We start from the raw sequence: 20,945 nt of genomic DNA, 5'->3' as shown, positions 1-20,945 counted from the left end.
GAATATACAGATATGTTCTCTAAAAATTTCTGTGGAGCTCAATGGACTTTAGAGCTAACACTTGTTAAGCAGATGCTGAAAGGATACAGTATGTCCTATCTCTTTATTTTTAGTACAGCTCTCGATTGTCAGGTACTATTTGGCATGAAGTAAGGCTTCAGTTTCCTAGAATGACATCAACAAACAAGGGTGGTTCCAAATAATTTCCTGTGTGAATGCTTTGCACTTTAGGTCTTAGTGTCACAGTAATATGGTCTTGAACACAACACTTTAAAGAAAATTCATGAAGATGTTGCCAAAAATTGCCTCAATTATTGTATGAATGGAAATATCTCCCCGTCCTTCCACTCTTATGATGTGCATCATTCTGTTGCAATATTAAGCAAAAAATGAAGTGTGCCTGCTATTAGTTCCCCAAGCTCACATTTATTTGTGTTACAGATGACAATATGAAGAACAGGCAAAGTTAGAATGTTTTAAAAATATTTTCTTAAGCCTTTCATTAACCTGCATTTCTAAAAGTCTTCTCCAATCCCATTTATGATTTTATCAAATTTCTTTACTCTTTGTATTCCTTTTTTTTTTTTTGTTTATAATTACAGTATTCCAGTGTCAGGAGAAAACATATTCTAATTTAACACAAGTTAAAGGGGTGACTAGCAGTTTCAGCAGTTATAGTGGGCATGGGGAAAGCCCAATTACTGAATTTGTCATTGCTGCAAATAGCTTCAATACTATGTAAATGAATTCTCTTTTAAAATATAATGAAAAACAGATGTGAAAAGAAGAAAATACCCTTTAAAATTGATGTGCGTAATGTATTTAACATTTAAACAGCATTAATCAATTTTCCAGGATCTTATATTAAAAAAAAAGAGTTTTATGAAGACATCTTTCATACACCATAAAAAAATATAGGTGCATCCTAAATAAGTACTCAATTACAGATGTGCAATGCATTTACAATGTTCCCTTATTGCTTCTAAGTGAGATGACTGAGAACTTTGTTAGCACTTGATATTGAGGTAATGAATTAGTACAGAAGGGCATAGCCTACACTATATAGAAATTGCCCCACTTTTGTAAATTATGTAACATTGTTATTTGTATTTATATCTTGTCAACTTTGATAGAGTCATAGGGGAGAGAATGGGAACACTGAGATTTCCAGGAGGCTGTTGTGGAAACAAAGCTGTGTTTTCTGTGAGCTGCAGGGAAGGGAAACAGAAAGGCTACCAGAGCAGAGGACAAGGCAAGGACCACTTGCCCATTGCCCCAGCATATTTCTTCTACATTTCACTCCCAGCTGTTGGCCTTTATGCCATTAGGCTGTGGGATTTCCTAGTCTTCCTATTTCCTACAACACTGCAAAGATTGGTCAGGAGTTTGATACTGGCATCAGGAAATACTGCAAACTGGTTTTGTGAATAGCTGCTTGTCAGCTGGCGTGCCCTAAATTTGAGGAAGTGACACATATGAAGGATTAGATAGAAATAACATGTTTTATAGCTTTCTATAAAGAGACTTTTTCCACTGCTTTGTGCTTATCTTTCTCTTGTATTGAGAGGAGGACAAATTCCCCTAGAGTAATCAATTTCTTCTTCACATACCTTTCATATTGGCAATGCAAATGAAACTTCCATAGTTTTAAGAGCAATAGAGCAATTAAAATGATTGGGAAATCTTTAAATTTTTCCTTATGTACTCCTGAGCTCTTAAATATTTCAGATACATGTTGCCATATGCTAAATGTGTACCAGACAGCACAATGAACCTTGCTGGTAGCTCAGTGTATGTATATGGCCCTGTCTTACTAGCTCCAGTTGTGAAATTTGGAAATTTCTTCTGTATCGTCATTGATTTCCTGTAGTGATCTGTTTAAAGATGAAGGATGAAACTAGCAATCCTTGCAATGTTCTTTTTTGTTTGTTTTACCTCTTAGGCATCCCCACATGCACTGAACTTGAGAGGAAAAGAAATAGCAGTAGCAGAGGCCCTACTGGGTAACCATATAATTTTCCTGTACAGAATCATAGGGGCTGGAAGCAGCCTCTGGCAGTCATCTAGTCCAGTGCCCCTGCTAAAGCAGATTCCCACCAGTAGGTTGCACAGAAAGCATCCAGGCAGATTTTGAATATCTCCAGAGGAGGAGACTCCTCAACCTCTTTGGGCAGCCTATTCAGCCTGCTCACAGGTAGGCAACAGATTAATCAAACATTGTTACAAATATCAAGCTTCAGAGTGAGATATTACTTGATTTAAAGTACATCCTGGCTGCAACCAATACATCTTTACTCCAGTTTAAACTCCAGTTTTAACTTTATCCAATATGTCTTCATGTTTCCATTAATTTTCAGTTCTCTTACTTAGCTCTATACCAGACTTTTCTGTTTGCTGAACACGCATTAAGGATATTAGAAAGATTCTTCATGTAGGAATGAAGTCTTGACTGCTCAGCACTGTGTAAGTGATCTGCTGTGCTGCAGAGAAGCTGTTTTAACTAGATCCTGCCAGAGCTGTTCTGTGGCCCAGAGAAGGTAGCAGAAGGAAATAACACTTTCCTCTGCATGCTTGCAGTCACTTCTTGTCCAGCACAGGCCTGTAATGATATGGGCTTGAACATGAGCAATAGTTATATGGGAAAAGTCTATTCTTTGTCAGGCAATTCAACTCTAAAATCTTATGTCAAACCCGTTCTCTAGGAGAATGCATCATTTTCCATTAAGACTTCACTCACTACATTCACATTACTTGTGGCATCAGTGCTGCTTCTACTATCACCTTCAAACATTCACATAATAATCTTTAAACATATCTTCTATTCCCATTCTTTTCCATCTGTCATCATTCTTGTCCTAATTCTTTCTGCTCAGACCATTACACTTATGTAACCATTAAGAGCTTGTTTGAAACTTTTCTTATCCTGCTGGATGGTACATTTAGATATTACAAAAATTTGACTTATGATTGCAGTGAATCAGGATGTATAATATGTAAAATATCTATTGCTGTTCTTTTTCCTGGCTGTTACATGCTTCTTTTTCTCTCCATAGGTTGTAAAGCTCTTAAAAACAGAAGCATCTTTGTTAGGGCAGGGAATTATCCAGGGCAGAATGAACACACAGTATGTGAACATCTTATCTGTTATTTTTTTCAGAACATGAGAAAAATATGAGTAAGCAACTCTTTGTAACAAAAGCATGTAAGGGGGCTATATTTTGCCCTCAAGTTGAATACAATTCTACTTGACTAGCACTAAAACACCAGAGAAAAGATGTGTAAGAGATCTAACTACAACTGAAATTAAAGTACCTTTCTGCATTTTATAAATGCCACACATTGAAACACCAGAAGGAGGAGGGCTTTTAATCTTGTTCCCATTCTTTATTAAGATGCTTTCTGTAATTAGTTGTGTTTCTATTGGAATAAATGGTAATTTGGAATTCATCCAAATTGAAAACCTAAATGAAAAAGGAACATTAGTGGTGGGTTGCATGCTAAAAGAGACAAACTTCTCTAGGGCAGATCTGTTCCTGCAAGTTGGCCCTGCTTAAATAAAATCTATAGAATCCATGTGGAATTTAAGAGGGAATGTAGCACATAGAAGGAATGGGAATGCAAAAGAAAACAGATTTTCAGCCAGAAGGGCAATTCACTTATAGTTTAATGAAAATCCCCTAAAACCAGGCAGAATTATGTATGCTATGTATGTTGAAATTTTGTTCTGGAATTAAAATGAAAACCTATAAATAAATGCAAAAATATTACTGTGTATTTTACATTATTGAATTGAGTGTGTTTCAGGGGTGGCTGATATCAGACTTTGTTGCCAAATGAAATTATGGTGTATTCAGGTGACAGTGCTATGAAAGTGCTCTTGATGCTGCTGTAGGGTATAGCGTGTCATTGCTCCCAATTATAAATTCCACTCTGCAGCTGGTTGTTTGGCCCTTTTAAAGTGTTTGAAACGCATAAAATTTTCACCTAGCTTATTCAGGCACCTATAAATTATAAATAGTTTTTCCTGCTGTCTTTTTTTTTTAGCTAGAGGTTTAAAGACATTAATCTGTGATGCACGCAGTGGTTTGAGGGGAAATGACAAATGACTAAGTTATTTTTGTTTGGGGGAAGTTGTTATTGGTAATGCACATTACCTTTCTGGGGATAAATATTTAATGAGGAGTTTTAGTGCACAGACTTGCGTACCATGAACAACAGCCACATAGGATGTGATGGACTGGAGTGCCTCTGAAAGAGCTGTCACAGTCCATTGTGTCAATCTGTGAGCTGGGGAGTGCCTGAATAAAACTAAAAATTCTCTGCGTTGGTTCTGGGGATGTTTTGATTGTGGCGTGAAGAAAGCTGGGATTGCAGATTCCTGATAGTTGGTTAGAAATGCCATGGTGGTTGATGCTGACTTTCACAACTCATGAAACATTCCCTTGTTTTGCAGTGCCCAATGCTTTCCTTAAAGGAAAGGAGACTGGGCTTTTAGATCACAGCCCATCATGATTTGTATTACAGATGCCAGGGATCTCTAACTACATGTGGATTTAATAGTTCTCATCAATAGTTCTCCCAGTGCACTACATGATGTTATGGCAAAGATAAAGATGCTTTATGTTCCAATGCCACAGTTTTTGAGGGTGATTGATCTAATAGTTTTCCATTGCTGAATTCTAGAGGCAGACTGCAGATCCTTCTTCTACATCATGTACCACACTTGCAAAATTTCCTTCCTCCCAATACAATCATGGAGGACTCAGCTACAATTTCCATAAAAGGAAATTGCACAAGGTTTTCTAAGAAGTGAGGCTTTCCATTCAAGTACCCCACTTTATTCCAGTTATAAAATAGGACATAAGGTCTATAGTATTTAGAAATCTAAATTGATAAATTCTTTTATTTCCAGAAATTAAATGTATAACAGAGAATTCTTCCGAGTTTCTGTAAAATATCTCCTGCAGAAAAATAAGCCACTAAAGTAGGAAAATATATGTTTTACTGTCTGAAATTCTGAGATCAGAGGTAAGGGATATTGCTACGTGGAGGATCACTGCAGTAGTCCAGTCTGGTTGTGATATAGAGCAACAAAAATCAGATGAGGACCTGAGCCAAAAGAAAAAGTTGTGTTTTCTTGAAACAAAAATTCTAGTTAGCATTGGATTTTGGATCTACCTCTGAATTCTTGATCTTTTGATCAGCATTTCCTGACTGTAAACAATAAAATTAGCCAGTCTTGAAGACCCTTTGGCTATGAATCTTTGTAACAAAAGGGTGGCATCCTTATTATTTCCTACTGTGCCATCAATATGTCACCTTCTCAAAACCCTTTTATTTGTATAAAGGCATCACCTTTACTTCAAAGAGAGCTACACTCAAAGTGTTCTCATATAAGCTTCAATTTAGGCTAGACACAAGGGAAACCCAACCCTGCTGTATTATCTATGCCTATGATACATCAAGCTAAGTGTGACAGCGAGGTATTAGCAATACAAATTAGAATGCTTCCTTTAATATAAGAAAGGTCAGAAATGAATGCTGGAAGGTTCACAGGAGGAAGCCCAACAGCAGATGAACACTTAGCCAACTTTCTTAACTTAGAGAAGAATCCAGTGCTATTTCTTGCACTCTCGTCAGAGTTTGTAGAATGACAAGAACTTCACGGAAGAAGACAGCAAAAAAGTCTAAAATGCTCTTGAAAAACTGTTCATCCTGGCCAATTACAAAAGAATATGCATAGCTAATTAGATCGGTATTCTCATCACTGAACCCAAATCTCTAATTAGGGGAGCCAGGAGATGCTTCCGCAGACCTTTTGTTCCTCCTAAACAAGACCATTAAACAGAAGAGAAAGCGACAAAACAAGTAACATAACCTCTGGCTGTAAAACACTGTGTTTATTTCGACATGAAGTATCTTATGAAAAAACATGTATGACGTGGTAGCTAGCAGGGATTGTAGAAGACAGGAAAATTAATTACTGTAGTGAACTTGAATGGTGAATGCATTGGACTTTTGCATCAGAAATACTTTTTTGTTGCTTCTGACCAAAATTATTTTACTGTTTCTCCTGTTACATTTCAGGAGTATCACAAAGTACAGCTATGTTTTTTAGATTGTCATTTCACTTTTCGCATGTACCCTCTGTTCTCCTGGCTATGTAACTACATCGAGTTTGAGAGCTTTTCCGTAAATGTAACATCATCACATTTTGAACATAAGGAGGATTTCTGCACTATTGCTGTCTTTTCATCTATTTCTTCAACCTGTGACAAGCAGTAATTAAAAAGAAACATAAGGGGATTGTCTGCTAATTTTGGTAGCTGGGTAACTAGAATTTTGGCCTACGTATAAGAGCATGGCTTTAAGTAATCCTCTGCATGATAGTTTTGATCTAGCAGTTCCTCCTTATCCTAGTGTCACTTTAAAAACTTTTTATTGTGAATAATCACCTCACACAATAATTAAACCATAGACATTTCAGTTATTAACATTTCTTTTGCCACTTTCACATTAATGAGTTCTATTTGGCTTATAAATTGACAAAATTAATACATGGAATTGTTTTAATCACAAATGTTTTCTACAGATATGAAGTAACACTGAACTGCTTCCTATCCCTTTAGAAATACAGTAGTGACTACATTTTAGTGACTCTTTCCAGGTCTGCCTGCTTTTGGAGTATGTAAATATCAGATTTTTATTTTGTCAAATAAATTTGTAAAAAAAAATCTGCTAAAAATACACTTTTTATTACAGCAGAGTGATGCCATGGATCACATGGTAACACATTAGAATGACTAGTATCAAAGGACCCCATGGGGAATTTAGGAAAAGGTAGTTAAGCAATTAATGAAGATATTTAAAACCCTAATATGGCAGAGACAGCTTTGAAGGCAGCAAGGGATTAATATTTATTTAATAGAATGTCAGATTCTGTGCCAAAAAAATAAATGTAACAGAAGCCACTCTGCTCTGAATGCAAGCATGCACAATTTGAAGAATATTTTGCTGCAACAGTGACGTCAGCACATCATATGCTGTCGTGATAGATGGGAAAAAGAATTTTGCCTAAGAGATTGATTTGCCTTGGCCTGTTTTGGCTGAAAATTTCAAGCTCTGTCAGAAAGTACTGAATGTAATGTACAGAGAAGAAGAAACATATTGCTACTCTAAAAAAGTGGCCTAGATTAGTTATTAACAGATCATGATGGCTGCACTGAAATGTTTAATAGAGTTTGATGTGGCCATCACCCACTTTCTTTTAAGAAGTTGCATGTGTCAGAATGGATCTTTACAGTTTCCTAAATCTCCATCAGGTTGTATCTTTTGTCTGGTTAGGCCCTACTTTTCTTCTCAACTGCACAAAGGTCAAACTTCTTTGTTAATTACCATGATTTTCAGAAACATGGCTGACACACCATTGTTTCTGTGATGCTGTCAGTGTGAAAGATTGCTTTAAAAATCCATTCTTTCCTTTCTAGAAAATCTGGCAATCATTGAGTGCTCATCTTCCTTTCTATGGGTTTTCAGAGCACTGATGAATTGTCATTCTTCTCAGTTAAAAAAATAATAAATCTGCTAAGGAGGGCCATGAGAAAAACTATTTTTGATGTATTTGCTCTTTCAAATGCAGGTAGTGGGGTTGTCTTACTTCCCCTGGTCCTGGGAAAAAAATGAAATTGTGGCTAAAAGCCAGCTCATCTTAGTTCCATCCCTAGTGAACTAAGAGGCAACAATTGTTCCCTTGGTGGAAGCTCAGGGAGATTTTCATGGAGAGGTACAAAGCTGGAGAAAATGCAGGCAGTATTTCCACTGTTTTATCAGATATCCTCATATGCAGAAGCTTATAGACTTCGAAGAGTGCAGTAATTAATACAGAGACTGAATCTATTCTTCAGCTGGCATTACTTCTTTGATGGCAGTTCAATACAAATTGATACAAACTGTAGTTGACTGTGTCTAAAAATCATTAGGTGAGCTATTCTTTACAATTACATTTGGCATCACTGAGGTCTGAAGAAGTAAACTAGTAGCAAAGCTGAATGGAAAGTTTAGAGTTAATAATTCTAACTGGACAGCCAACGAACACAATAATAATGGGGCAGATGGGATTTTTCTTTAAAGCTTCTGGTTAGTAAATAACAAATTAGTTATTTAAAAAAGAATTTTATTTATATTTATTTAAGAATTTTATCTATATTTATTTCTTTTAGACACTGACACAATCGAACTCGTTCAAATCGCAAACAGCCCTTGTTTTCAGCTTGTTGATTTAAGAAGAATTCCTCAGTAAACAGTTATTAGATGTCATGTTTTTAACACAGACCTACATGCTGCATTGCTGAGAAAGAAGCTTTACATATGTCATTCTATTTTAAGCAGCTGTCTAAAATTTATAAACAAAGATAAAGCATTTATAAGTTGTAAATTTAGTAACTACCACTATGTATCCTTCTTAGGATCATATGCTAATGAAAAAGATGCTCCAATAATTAGGCCCAAAGCCCACTGAATTCAACACCTTCCAATTAGCACACCCCAGCTTGAATACCACCATTAGCATTAAACAACAAAGACAAAAATGGGTATCAATTCACGTAATAGAAAATAATTGATGAAATTGGAGGGTGTGATTTTTTGTGATTACTTTACAGTCATGCTCTGAAAGTAGGAGAACACCAGTTAGTAGTTAATCTCTGGCTACCTCTTTGAAGATAATGAAATTGGCTTCCTACTGATGATTATTCATTAACAATTAATTCTTTCTTGGTGATCTGCTTCATTTTCAGCTTCTCACCACAAACATGCAATGGAATAATTACAAGTGGAAATGAAAAAGCAATTAGTGGCAGATAATGCCAACATCTGATTAAAAAACAGTAGAACAGATTAGCAGTTTGGTAACTGCAACTCCACTGCCTTCAGCGGGGAGATGTAAGTTACCCAGCAATATTACAGTTCAAGCTGTGTTTCTCTTTTTATTGCTTCCCCTACATCATCATCTGCCACATTAAATGCCTTCTCTTCATCTTGGGGGCATTGACTTGTTGTAAATAAATTCTAAAGATGGAATCAGTATTATAAGTATTATTTGAGATCATTTGTCATCCTTCATGCTGAGAGACTTAAACCAAGCCCTTTTTTTTTTTTCCTACTTGTAGTTGGCAAGCAAACATAACAAGACTTCTAAAATTATAGTCAATTATTTATTTGAGGGGAGGAGGATGGTTTGAAATTTACTGTAGAGAAGTGTCCGGAGACAAAGATCCTGGAAGTTAGATTCCTCTCCCAGAGACTGTTTTCTTGTAAACTAGAGAACACAACAGCTGTCTTCTGGTCCAGCAAATAGCAATTATCAGTCCTGTCACAAGCTTATCTGCTTATCTTGTTTTTGAAATGTGTATTGTGATTCTGAAGGGTCTGCAGATCAGCACCACAGAAATTCAAAATATATATTATAATCTTCAAAAAATATGGATAATTTACATCATACAGTGCCCAGAAGCCCATAAATGTCAAACGTGTTTAGCAAGAAATCCAGCAAAGCAAATAAACATTTAGCAGGAAATCTATGGGAATCAGATACCTGCACCTAAAGCCTGAGTTGCACGCACAAGCCACAAGAACCAAAATGATGAGTCTCAGCTGTCTCAGTAACTCAGAGCTGCATTCTTGCTTCACCAACCCTTTAGCAATGCAAGATCCCAGCCCAGAGCGGAGTTTATATGATCACCCTTGGACTAAGTTTAGGAAATGATTTCTTCCCAGATGTTGACTAGGGAAGTGACTTGTTAGAGCTTGATCTGTGTAGAGCTTGAACTGTGCTTAATTGCACAGTTTTGATTTAGAGAAGAAAGTTCAGAAAACGGTGAACAAGCGCAGCTGGTGAGGTGGGCATGCAGATGTATTGACAGGAACATCATTAACCACTCGGTCAGAAAATGACTAATAACATAGAACTACAAGTTGGTTTACTTTTCAGATTGGAGTTCACACAGTAGTCATTGGTGTTGTGCATATGGTACATTGGCTTTTTTTTCCAAGCAAAGAACAGAATTTTAGGTTGTTTGGTTACCTTGAGAGTCTGCATGTCACGTTTATGGAAAGTATGACTGTGTTTGGAGCTGGATTCTGGAGTAAGTGACCTCCAGAATCATGGAAAACAGGGTGTTTTTCCATGGTGTTTTTGAAAGGTTTAATTCCTTATATTTGCTACCAAAGATGCATAACGGAGATGTGCTGAAATATTTGTGCTACCCTCATGGTTTACAATGTGAAACCTCCTTCCCTGTCCTAAGGACAATTATGATATGCTAAGAGAATAGCTTCTTAGCCACTGTAACTTTGGTGTTTTCTGCATTATCTCTGATTTTTTAATTTTCTTTACTTTCTTGCAAAAGTCCTGGCAAAATCTTTGAAAAAACTGGAACCACTCTCTTGACTTTCCTCTCTCTTCCATAATGATTTACTCTGCTTGCTCCCTCTAAAAACTCTACATAAGCATATCATGATTCTTGAAACTTATTCTCTGTCTAATTTTCAACCTTTCCTATCTGTTCTTAGCTGTTTCCTTCACCTTTTCCCCTAGTAAATGAAAAAGTGGTTTTATTTCCCCGATTCTCTGCAAAACATTTATTTCAAAACACATTTGTTCTATCATCTCTTTCTCCACCTCCAAATCAATTATGTGAGCTTTTCACATGTGTTGTCTCATATTCTCTTGGGGATGTTGTACTTGAATTATTACCAAATCGCTCGATTTTTTTATTTTTATTTTTGTCAGTCTGATCTGAAACATTACATATCTAAGCTGTTATCCTACATTTACTACCGTGGAAACTGGGCATCCACAGTAAAAGCTTCCACAGATATTTTCTTTCTTGGAGCATTTCTTTCTACTTGTTATCAGCTACAATAACATCTTCTTGGTAACCTAGACTTTCAGCCACCTTTATTACCGATGTGTAATTAAAGTGTTAAATATGTGAGTTGAATTAGAAAGAAGCAGCAGTATTTTTAGTATTCTCAGCAGCATTTTCCATCCAGGGAAAGCTTTCATTTTGCTTTTGATTGTTAGTAGCAAATACTGAAGTAGTCCCACAAAACCCATCGTAAAGAGCACTAACCAAATATTCTAACCACATATTTGTTGGAATAATCAGCAAAATGTCTCATGAGAATAAGATGGTGCTGCATGACCAAGGAATCACCGTAGTAACGTGTTTCTTCCATTTTGTAAACTTCTCATTTTGTAAAGACTCCCCATGCACCTGAAGCAGATAGCTGAACTCCATGTAAAATGTCAGAGGAGGCCTGGTGACAGTGCACTGATATGTGGAGCTTCTTATTAGCACAGCCATTATTTGCTTACACAGGAATTTCTTGGATTAGGATTGTAATTTTAAATGTTATTTTCTTTTTTTTTTTTTTAAGAACAGCTAATATACTTGGAATTTCTTGTGCACTTTTTTTCAGCTGACATCTTTTGACACAAGGTTTTGTAGTCAATGCTTCAAGATAAACTCATCATTCTGATGTAAAAATGAGGAAGAAATACATAGAAATTACAGTGCTGCGTGCCAGCTAGTTTTGACAGGCTGAGTCTGTGCCCTGTTTATTGGAGAACTTTGTTATTAGCAAAGCATTTTCAGGTGAAAAGTTGTCTCCTAAGGAGTCCTTCAAATTTTATATGTTTTATTTAATATTTATTTATTTAATATTTATTTAACATCTCCTCCTTTCATTTTGTAATTTCTTCAAATACATATTAATGCAGCACATTTACTTAGCAATCCTATAGTACTTATAGTATTATGCATTTTGAAAAATGTCATTAAAAATAATCTTAGAAGTTAGCAGAGCCCATGCACCAGCCTGTCCAGGTGTCCTGAGCATGGGATCCTGCATAGAATCGTAGAATCACAAGGTTGGAAACGACCTATAAGATCAACCAGTCCAACCGCCTCCTCATCACCATTGCCACCACTAGTACTTAACCACATCACGCAGCACGTCATCCAGATGCCTGGATGAACACTGCCAGGGACGGCGACTCCACCACCTCCCTGGGCATAGCTGCTTAGCAGCAACAGTAATAGCAAAATGGTGTTTGTGGCACATGCAGGTAATGCTTCTTATGATTCTTACTCATTACCCATCAGATACAGCAAGTCCCCTTTAAGAACACGTGTTTCCCACACTAATGCCACCACATGCACCACCAGAAATCTAATTTCTCTTTATAACGCCATATATCATGGGCAGATAATCCTACACATGGTTTCCTCCATACTGATAGATCCTCTGTGTGACTGGACATGTGGTTGACCTATTCACCACCATTTGACTTCTGTTAGATATGAAAGCCTTTATAGAAGGTTTTTATCAGCTAACTTCTAGGATGTCTGGTTAAGCAATAGGCTGATGACATTTACTTGATATTTCTTCAGCCTTGGGCAATTCAAGATCTCCACCTTGCTACTCCTTGCTTTCCTAGAAGCATTTAGAAAGGAAGATCTGTAGTTTGTCTGCAAAATAAATGCTGCAGAGAGCCAGGACTAGAAGGTATGTTGTGCTGACAGGTCTGTGGTTATTGCTGAGGATTTAGATCACACAAGCCTGTGTGCTTGTGTAACTTGCCAATACCATATTGTCAAAAGCAACTGCAGCAGAAATAAACATCAAACTACTGTGGAAACCAAGGGTTTTCATTGTTTCATTTCAAAGTTTTCTCCATCACATTCTCCAAAACCACTTTCTCAATAATCTTAGCCACTTGATTCTGGCACAGTAGAGATGCCTCATTCCGTGCAGTTTTGGGATGCTTATTACAATGGCCTGGCAGTGAGCGTGATGTAATCTAGTATAAAGTATAACAGAGAATAAATCAAAGAAAGCCTATAAACCTAGATATATGTTATACAAATAGAATGATATACAAATAGAATTTAGGTTGAGATGTTGAAATGTCATGTCAGTAGTATGATGAGAAATCACCACTGTTAATAGGAATTAACAAGGAATTAACAAGGCAGGGGGAACAGCAAAGCTCACAAAGCAGCTAAACACATTGAGAGAAAAATTTTGATAGATCTTTGGTCCACTTTGCCCTTTACATTAAAGATGTAGACACAGAAATTTATACTACCTACTCTGTATCTGATTTGGTTTCTCTCAGCTCAGCAAACCAAGATGGTGTATTATGTTTTATGCCTGCAGTTTGCTTCTCATCTATGAAACCTTTGAGTAATATTGTAATATTTTGATGCTCCAATAGTTGGAATTAGTTCTTCACAGAAAAGAATCATATTCCCAGGATAGCCTCAGCCTCTTTCCTCTCAGCCTCTTCTGTTCCTCTGGTGTTCAGCTCCCAGACTTTTTTCCAATGACTGCTGGTAGAGTGTAAGAACTAGATGAAAACTTGAAGTCTCACATGAAGGAAACATCTCAGCAGCTGACTGAGCCTAAGAAGTGTTGAAAATAACCCAAGAGAATAACAGGAAACAGTTGTTAAGTTCTAAATATTAACCGACTCAAAGCTTGCATGATTCTCCATGCACTTACAAAAAACCATGGTCCCACTCCTTAGTTAGTGTTTATTTTAAAGATGCTTTAGAAGCCTACAAAATGCTCTTTTGTAGTGTTGAGACAGATTTTTTTTTTTTTTCTATTTCTGCAAGAAAATGCGAGATTTCACAGCTCTTTTATCACATTACGAGTCCTCCCATGCTGTGCATCATGGTCATGCAGACACGAGCAAATGAAGCTTACCAGGTTACCCAAGCACAGCTGAAGGAATAAAGTGTACTAAAAATACATGTATATACTCCACAGTTACATGCAGTGCATGCAGATAGTACGTTGTTTTGCAAGATGAAAAAGAAAAGATCTTTTCAGCAAAGGAAAGCACTGCAAATGAAATGACAACAGCAACAAATGCTAAAGCAAATCATCTAATTAAGACGATTTCATCAACCATTTTAAAAGCCATTTTAAAAAGCTAACTAACTCACCAGAAGAAATGTTAATTATGCTTGCATCTACAGGCACAATAAAACTGTAGCTGAAGCTGACTTTTCAAGTGTGAAAACAAACTACTTTTAAAACTGTTTATTTATTTATTTCTAATCCAGCTATGCTTCACACTGTTAAGGAAATATATACGCACTAAAAACAAAACTGTAAATAAATATAATCCACAGTCAGGAGGGTACAATGCAAAGCAGCAGAAGTTTTGTCTGGGTTAGGACAGCAAAACACCTTTTGTGCAGCAGATGACTTGCTTCATTTTGTCAGGGGAGGAAATTTTCAGGCCAATTTTCAAATACAAGGAATTCTTTCCTTGGTGATCCAAATCTTGTTCTCAAAAAAACTGAATCAAAATGACAGGATGAAGACTGAACTATATGAGTCTGCACTTTGATTCCAGTGTTGACTGAAAATCAAAATCATAAGGCAGAACTTTGTTGCAAGCCCTTAGAGTAACCTTGTTCTGAAGTACCTTCTTCTATTTCTGTGCTTTTGCAGTTAGTTGTAGTACGAGCAAGTAAGGCTTTTTCTAGCACCCTCCACAGGGAATGGCTTTCAGGGCGTGCTCGGGGAGAAGGGAAAGCATTAACGTACCTGGCTGGAGAACTGAAACAAGTGCAGTGCATAATGTGATAAACTAGTGGCTGTTCAAGTAAATAATTTGGTATTCACCGATGCTATTCTCTGACAATAAAATTGCTCTGCAAGAAGCTCCAGCGGAGCTCAGCAGCTGCTGGCCAGAGCTCACCTGGATGGCTTTTGGTTTTGTATTTATTTTGCATGGGTGCTTTTCAGATGCAAATAAAATCTTGAGAAATTTCTCATTCTTTCTTCCTTCCTGAAGCAACAAATGCATGAAATAGTAAAAAACCTCAAACTGAAAGACTCTAAAATGATGTTCCAACCATGGATGCTACTTACAGAATATTACTAACATCAATTGTTTTCAGAGGTTTCCTCAGCAACCATGTGGAACAAAAAAAGTAGATGCTGAGAACATTAGATTTCAAGCAAAACATTGCAAAACATTTCCTCTTTGTGCAGACAAACTGTCCCTTTGATACTTCTATGTCCATCAACTTTAGAGTTACTTTTAAAAGCCTGACAGTAAACACTGACCTCATGAGAACTGATGAGCCTGAAAACTTCCTGCAAATCAGAAAACCTCACAGGGAGGTTTCCAGAGCAATACTCCTGCTATTGGTGAAAGTGATTAGATCTTGCCAGAGAATGAAAACTCCAAAGCTGTTCTTATTTTCATCAACAGAGAAGAAAAGCATCCAGGAAATCCTTTAGGTGCTTAGAATGACAGGGATATTATAGCTATTGTTAAATTCTCACAATGACATTCAAAGCTGCCGTTGTTCAAGTCACCATAAAAAATATCACTAATTAGTTGTTTAGTCATTAAAAAAAAACAGGTAGATGAAGGATGGAGATATGTCATTTCCTTCAAAATACATCAGGGGAAGGAAACACGTGAATATTTAAATAGCTCAAGTCAATTTGGTTGAAACAGTGACATTAAAACTACTAAATATTTATGCCAGATGGGTGGAAAGAAATTGTGACTGGGGCCTTGGGCACGATGGATTCATAGTGGCAGACTGTCACAGCTGCATGGCAGGGCTTCTTTTCTGAATTACTGCTCCCTTGCTGACTAATGAAAGCCAGGCTGCAGTAAAAAAATGTAAGTCAGTCCAGAATCTGCCATGTACTGGAAGGTTTGGGTTTTTTTTTTCATATTCATACACAGTTATGGTGGATGGCTTCTCAAAGAGAGGAAGAACTCTTGTCTAATAATAATTCTTAGCAGATGTTGAAATTTCTGGCTCAGGCAGAGAGCTAAGATCTTCCTCTGCTACTGTAGGAAAATGTGTTTATAATAGCCCTTGCTGCGATTAATTTGTCCCAGTGAAGAAAATTTCAAGTGGACTTACTAGAAGTGAAATTTTCTATAAAACTTTTATTTTCAGATAAGGAGTTTTCTTTATAACTTTTTCTTCACTTGAAAATTTTACCTTTTGCCTAAGCCCTTTCATTCTTATTTAATCTCCACATTTGAACTTCGTGATTCAAAGTTTTCATCTGAAAACTGTATCTGCATTTCTGAAAAGAACAACACACACAGACAAAAAATGTGTTTCTGTCCTATCTATCTGTGGTAAATAGATGTTTGTCGGTTAACTTTGGGCTAGTGTCATTAAGCTGGAGTATCAGGATGACTGTGCTTGTCTTCATTTAAATGGATTATGGCATCACATTGCAAAAATGAAATGGGCTAGAGTGGCTAAAATTGATGAATTATTAGTGTATTTCTCACAGAAACAGAATATAACACCTCTGGATTGTTTTGCTGCCCATGGATAGAAGCCACTTTTTGTATAGTTTTGAATAATCTGTCAGAACAGTCTGCACATAAACTTTAGTGCTGGGAGAGTGAAACTTGTCCACTGCACTTGGATCTTCACAGGCATCTTCAAACAGAATACCATTTCATGGACCTTTGATTGTTTGCCAGCTGGATCACAACTAGCACATTTGCAGCCAGAAATAAGAAACTCCTCCTCAGTTAGGACAACTCCACAACTGGGTTGGACTTGTAGCAGTGTCTGTGATGTTTCGTACAGCACTGAGAGTTTGTTCTGAGTTCTCTGTTGAAAACATGAAGTTGAGCACATGGTAAGGGTGAGACGTTAGAAAAGGAAAAGCTTTTCTGGAAAGTGAAGAGATAACGTGTTAAAAGCTCCTTTCTCGTTTAGTGGTGGAGGTATTTGTGGTCTGTGGTAAATGAGAAGTGTTTTGGGGTTGTATGCATATTCCGCAGTGTATTTTATCTGTAGGAACATGTGCGACATTTGAAGCCCTGTATATTTTTTGCAGCAGAGGTAGAAAAGCAAATGCCCTACCATTTCCTTTCCTACAGAGCTGGCTTTTGTTTTTGTTGTTTTTTTTTCTTCTGATGGAGGTACTTGAGTCAGTAGTCTGCTGAAATGATACTTGAGGCATTACAGAAAAACTAAAAGAAAGGAGCCTATTAGCCTTTTGTTTTCGCTTGCATGAGTGAGGCTGGTGCCTGTAAACTGCACTTCTGAAGCTTTCTTTAACATCTTCCACCCAGAAATGCAACAAGTCTGTTGTCAGTTTGCTCTCTTTGTATAAGATTACACGAAGGTAAACTCTACTTTTACTCTGCTCCAACCAGAGACCTGCTGTGGTTAACATCAGACCACACCTCAACCGAAAGGTTTTGGTGAGAGGCAGACTGCTTTAGCAGGTTGCTTAGCACACTGGTTGCATACACATACTCTAAGAAAAACTACTGGAAATAAATAAAGAAGGAAATTGTTGCAGGGACCATCTAAAAATGCAGAATAAATAATTCTCCCTGCTGGAGTTGCAGGCTTGGAAAGGCAAACCAAGCTGTTCTATGCATTAAAGAACATTACTCAAACCTTTTTCTCCCATGTTCCTCTCATACCTATCCCTTTTGGTTCAAAAAAATCCATAAACCATGGATCAAAACCTGCAAGTTGATAGCAACCCGGGCTTCCTGTGGACTCTGGCTTGCAGCAATGCAGTGTCAGCATTACAACTGGGTGAAAAAAATAAAAAAGGTTCAGAAACCTGTCCAAACATAATGTGAATTGTGTTCTTCCCCATGAAATTTTGAGACTTATTATTTTGGTTCCATAAATATCGGTAGAAAGTCAATTTCAGGTCAAATTTTGCATCGACTTTGCATTAAACACCTTTGTTCACTCTTTTTGTGAACTGGACAATAGTCTTTAAGACCTAAGCATTTCAAAAACTTCCAATCAAAATTAGAAAAAAATTAATAGTTCATGTCTTTATAGTTTGACATATTAAAAACCAAAAAGTAACCCCTCAAGATTCTGAGACAAAGGTGATGTCCAGCAAATTCTCTTAATGCACAAGAAATAAAGCTTGACAGAAACATTTCTATGGAAATGAAATGATCTGTCCCATGCTATAAGCCTGCTATTTACCGCTTCAAGTACACAGTGAATTTTTTAATGCCTCTGTCAGAAGAAGTATGGAGTGATTAAACAAACCTCCAGAAAGTATGCATCTTCCTCTTGGGACAATGAGGGAAAAGAAAAAAAACAGTTGTTTCTCAAATCACTAAATGTTTTCCTACAAGTAGCTGCTAAGGTGGTCACTAAAGTGTCTATAAAGAATATACTAAAACTTCTATCTACAGAGTTTGAAATATCTGTCTAATGTGGTTAAGTAACAAATAGGTATGTTAAGTGCTCTACAGTTTTGTTTACTCAGATCATGAAACAAGTTATTTTGAAGCAAAATTTCCCAGTTATTAATATATTTCCTTCTACCTATCTCGTGGTGCACTGTTAAACAGATCCCACGCCACAGTGCTCATGAACTGAGCACTTTGATTATTCCTTTTCCATGGAACACAAGTCATCTGTGCTGTAGGATATTTTTCATTTCCTAATTATCTCAGACAGTGGGTCCATTCAAGATAAATGTCTACTTGAGTCATGAACTTAGAACCAATATGTTCAATGTTAATTACATTTATCAATCTTTTCAAAGCAGATAAGGAATGAGGAGTTAAATATGCAACATCTCTATCCATTCCTCCACCACACCACCCAGGGCTCTCTGTGATACATCTTTGTTACTGGGTACTGTATCCTGTACTCCTTTAAGTCTGGATAGTGTTTGCTCACCTTGATGAGAGTTCAATTCTGACAACAGCTTATCTGGAACTTAATTCATTATGGGAAGGAATGGCTTATGTTGTTCTCTAGGGAAATATTATTACAGGCACTTTCTGGGTGCCTGGAGATATTCTGCAATCTTCTCACTAATCTTTCCTGGGGCAAAACTTCTCCAAGCCAAAGTGGCTACTTCACAGTACATTTGTGTAGGTGCCAAGACATTAGAGGCTTTCCTCTGGGTGGTTGTGATAAAAAGTTTAAGCTCTGAGACTTGGGGTTCTTCAGGGCCCCTTGAACTCTATTATGTTCCAAAGGGATGAAAGCAATGCAGTGCCAGGATGGAGAAGGCAGATTCCAACCTAGAAGCTGCGGGGCTTTTGCAGCAGCTGTGGCAGACAAGTGGAAACTGCTGCTGTCCTGCAAAGTGACTGGCATTTGTGAATTGTTTGCTGGGTCATCTTTCTTCTTCAGTCTGCAAACCCAGGAGCTGGGCTGGGAAAATAAACCCAGGAACCTCTCAGTGAAACACCACTCACTGCAGCACAGAAGGGATAGAATCAGAAAAGAAGTAGGAAAGTAGTTCTGTGGATTTGGTCCTACTGTTACAATGCCTGCACTCAGAAGTCTCAATAGAAAAGAGTTCTTCGTTAATACTGTACTGGGTCTGGGTTGTGCAGTGTGCTCCTGGAAGAGGAGGTGGAGGGGTGAAAGCCCTCTGATATGACATGAGGCAGACACTGATTCTACTTTTAATTACATGTTACATACAGTGAAATAAATTAAATGTGGGTAAACAAATTAATACAAAAATGAAATAAATATAAAAATAATAAAAATGAATAATTATAAATAGAACAAATGTGTACATGTATTACATGTAGCTAGACATACATACATCTATATTTATTTTTAAACTAAGCATAATATATATACTCTTACTCATAAATACCATCTCTGATTAGAGAAGTTACTGTGTAAGGCTGTCCTGGCATTTTTCACCTCATCATTCAGCAGTAAAGGTAAATTGAAGTTGTTCTATGCAGTCCTGCAGTAAAAATTTTTTGGAGAATAAAAGTCCTGAAGAAAAAGGACTTACTTTGACATCCCTTATCACATGCAAAATCCTTTTAGCAGCTTGCTAACGGCTGCGGATATTGACAGAATAGCTGGATGCCACAAAGGTCATACAAGATTTCTGATAATGACATTATTCTGATGAAAAAGGGGCTTAAGATTCTCTTGGCAGTCATATTGTATGGGGGACTAAAAATGCGCATCCTAGGCCAAAGGCCTGTGTGCATTAGGCTGAAAGGGTGAAGCGCCCAGAGGAAAGAACAAAGAGCTGTTGTCATTTAACCTGATTATAAATCAGAGGCATAGAAGTTCTTTAGCCTACTTCCCTTAAAGTGGCTAAAAATACCAGAGGCTGGATTATGGTTCCCTCCCCTCTGCTCCCCCTGCTTTCAGGCAGCCATTTGCCATTTCACCATTTCTGAAACATTTGAAGTTTTCATTTTAGGATTTAAATGTATCTTTTAAAATACAAATAACCAAACAAGAATATTCAGTTTTAGACTTCCCTTCCAAGCATTCCCACAGATTTAACTGTTCCAAATGCTTTATAAAACTTTATATATAATGTCAGAAAGATAATACTATGTAAGAAAAAATGCTTGTTTTTACAAGTTACGAAGTCTTAAATTTCTCCCTTTTACCGTGATGAGCATTTTCAGACTGAAGTTTTGTATTAAAAGATGCATGCAAAAATTGATGTGCAAAATTGGAAAGGCTAAGAAAGGTAAAAAGTTGAAAACTAATAGTGCAATCTGATTGTGTCTCAAATTCATAATGGTATGGGAAGCCCTGAAGGTCAGATGCAAAATCCAATGCTTCATCATACATCACAGGGTCAGAGCATAGAGCCATGACTCCAGCAGCACTTTTGTTAATCCCACTTCAACTTTATCAATAATTCTGTCTGAACTACATATACAAGCAAAATATTCTTTGATGTTTGAAAACAAAATTCAGCCAAGTTGTCTCTGGGCAAATATCTGTCAGCACAAAGCCCGGTGGAACTGTTTCAAAGTCAATAGGAGCTTTTAATGAACAAGAGAATGGGATTAACAGGGGGCATGCAAGAGGATTGCTATGTCCTTGTTCTTCATTGCAGACCTTACAATGCTGGATTTGTGCAGTGAA

Source organism: Lagopus muta, chromosome 8 (genome assembly GCF_023343835.1).
Source record: "Lagopus muta isolate bLagMut1 chromosome 8, bLagMut1 primary, whole genome shotgun sequence".
NCBI classification, from domain to species: domain Eukaryota; kingdom Metazoa; phylum Chordata; class Aves; order Galliformes; family Phasianidae; genus Lagopus; species Lagopus muta.
The sequence above is the reverse complement of the archived record's forward strand: the minus strand, read 5'-3'. Positions refer to the sequence as shown.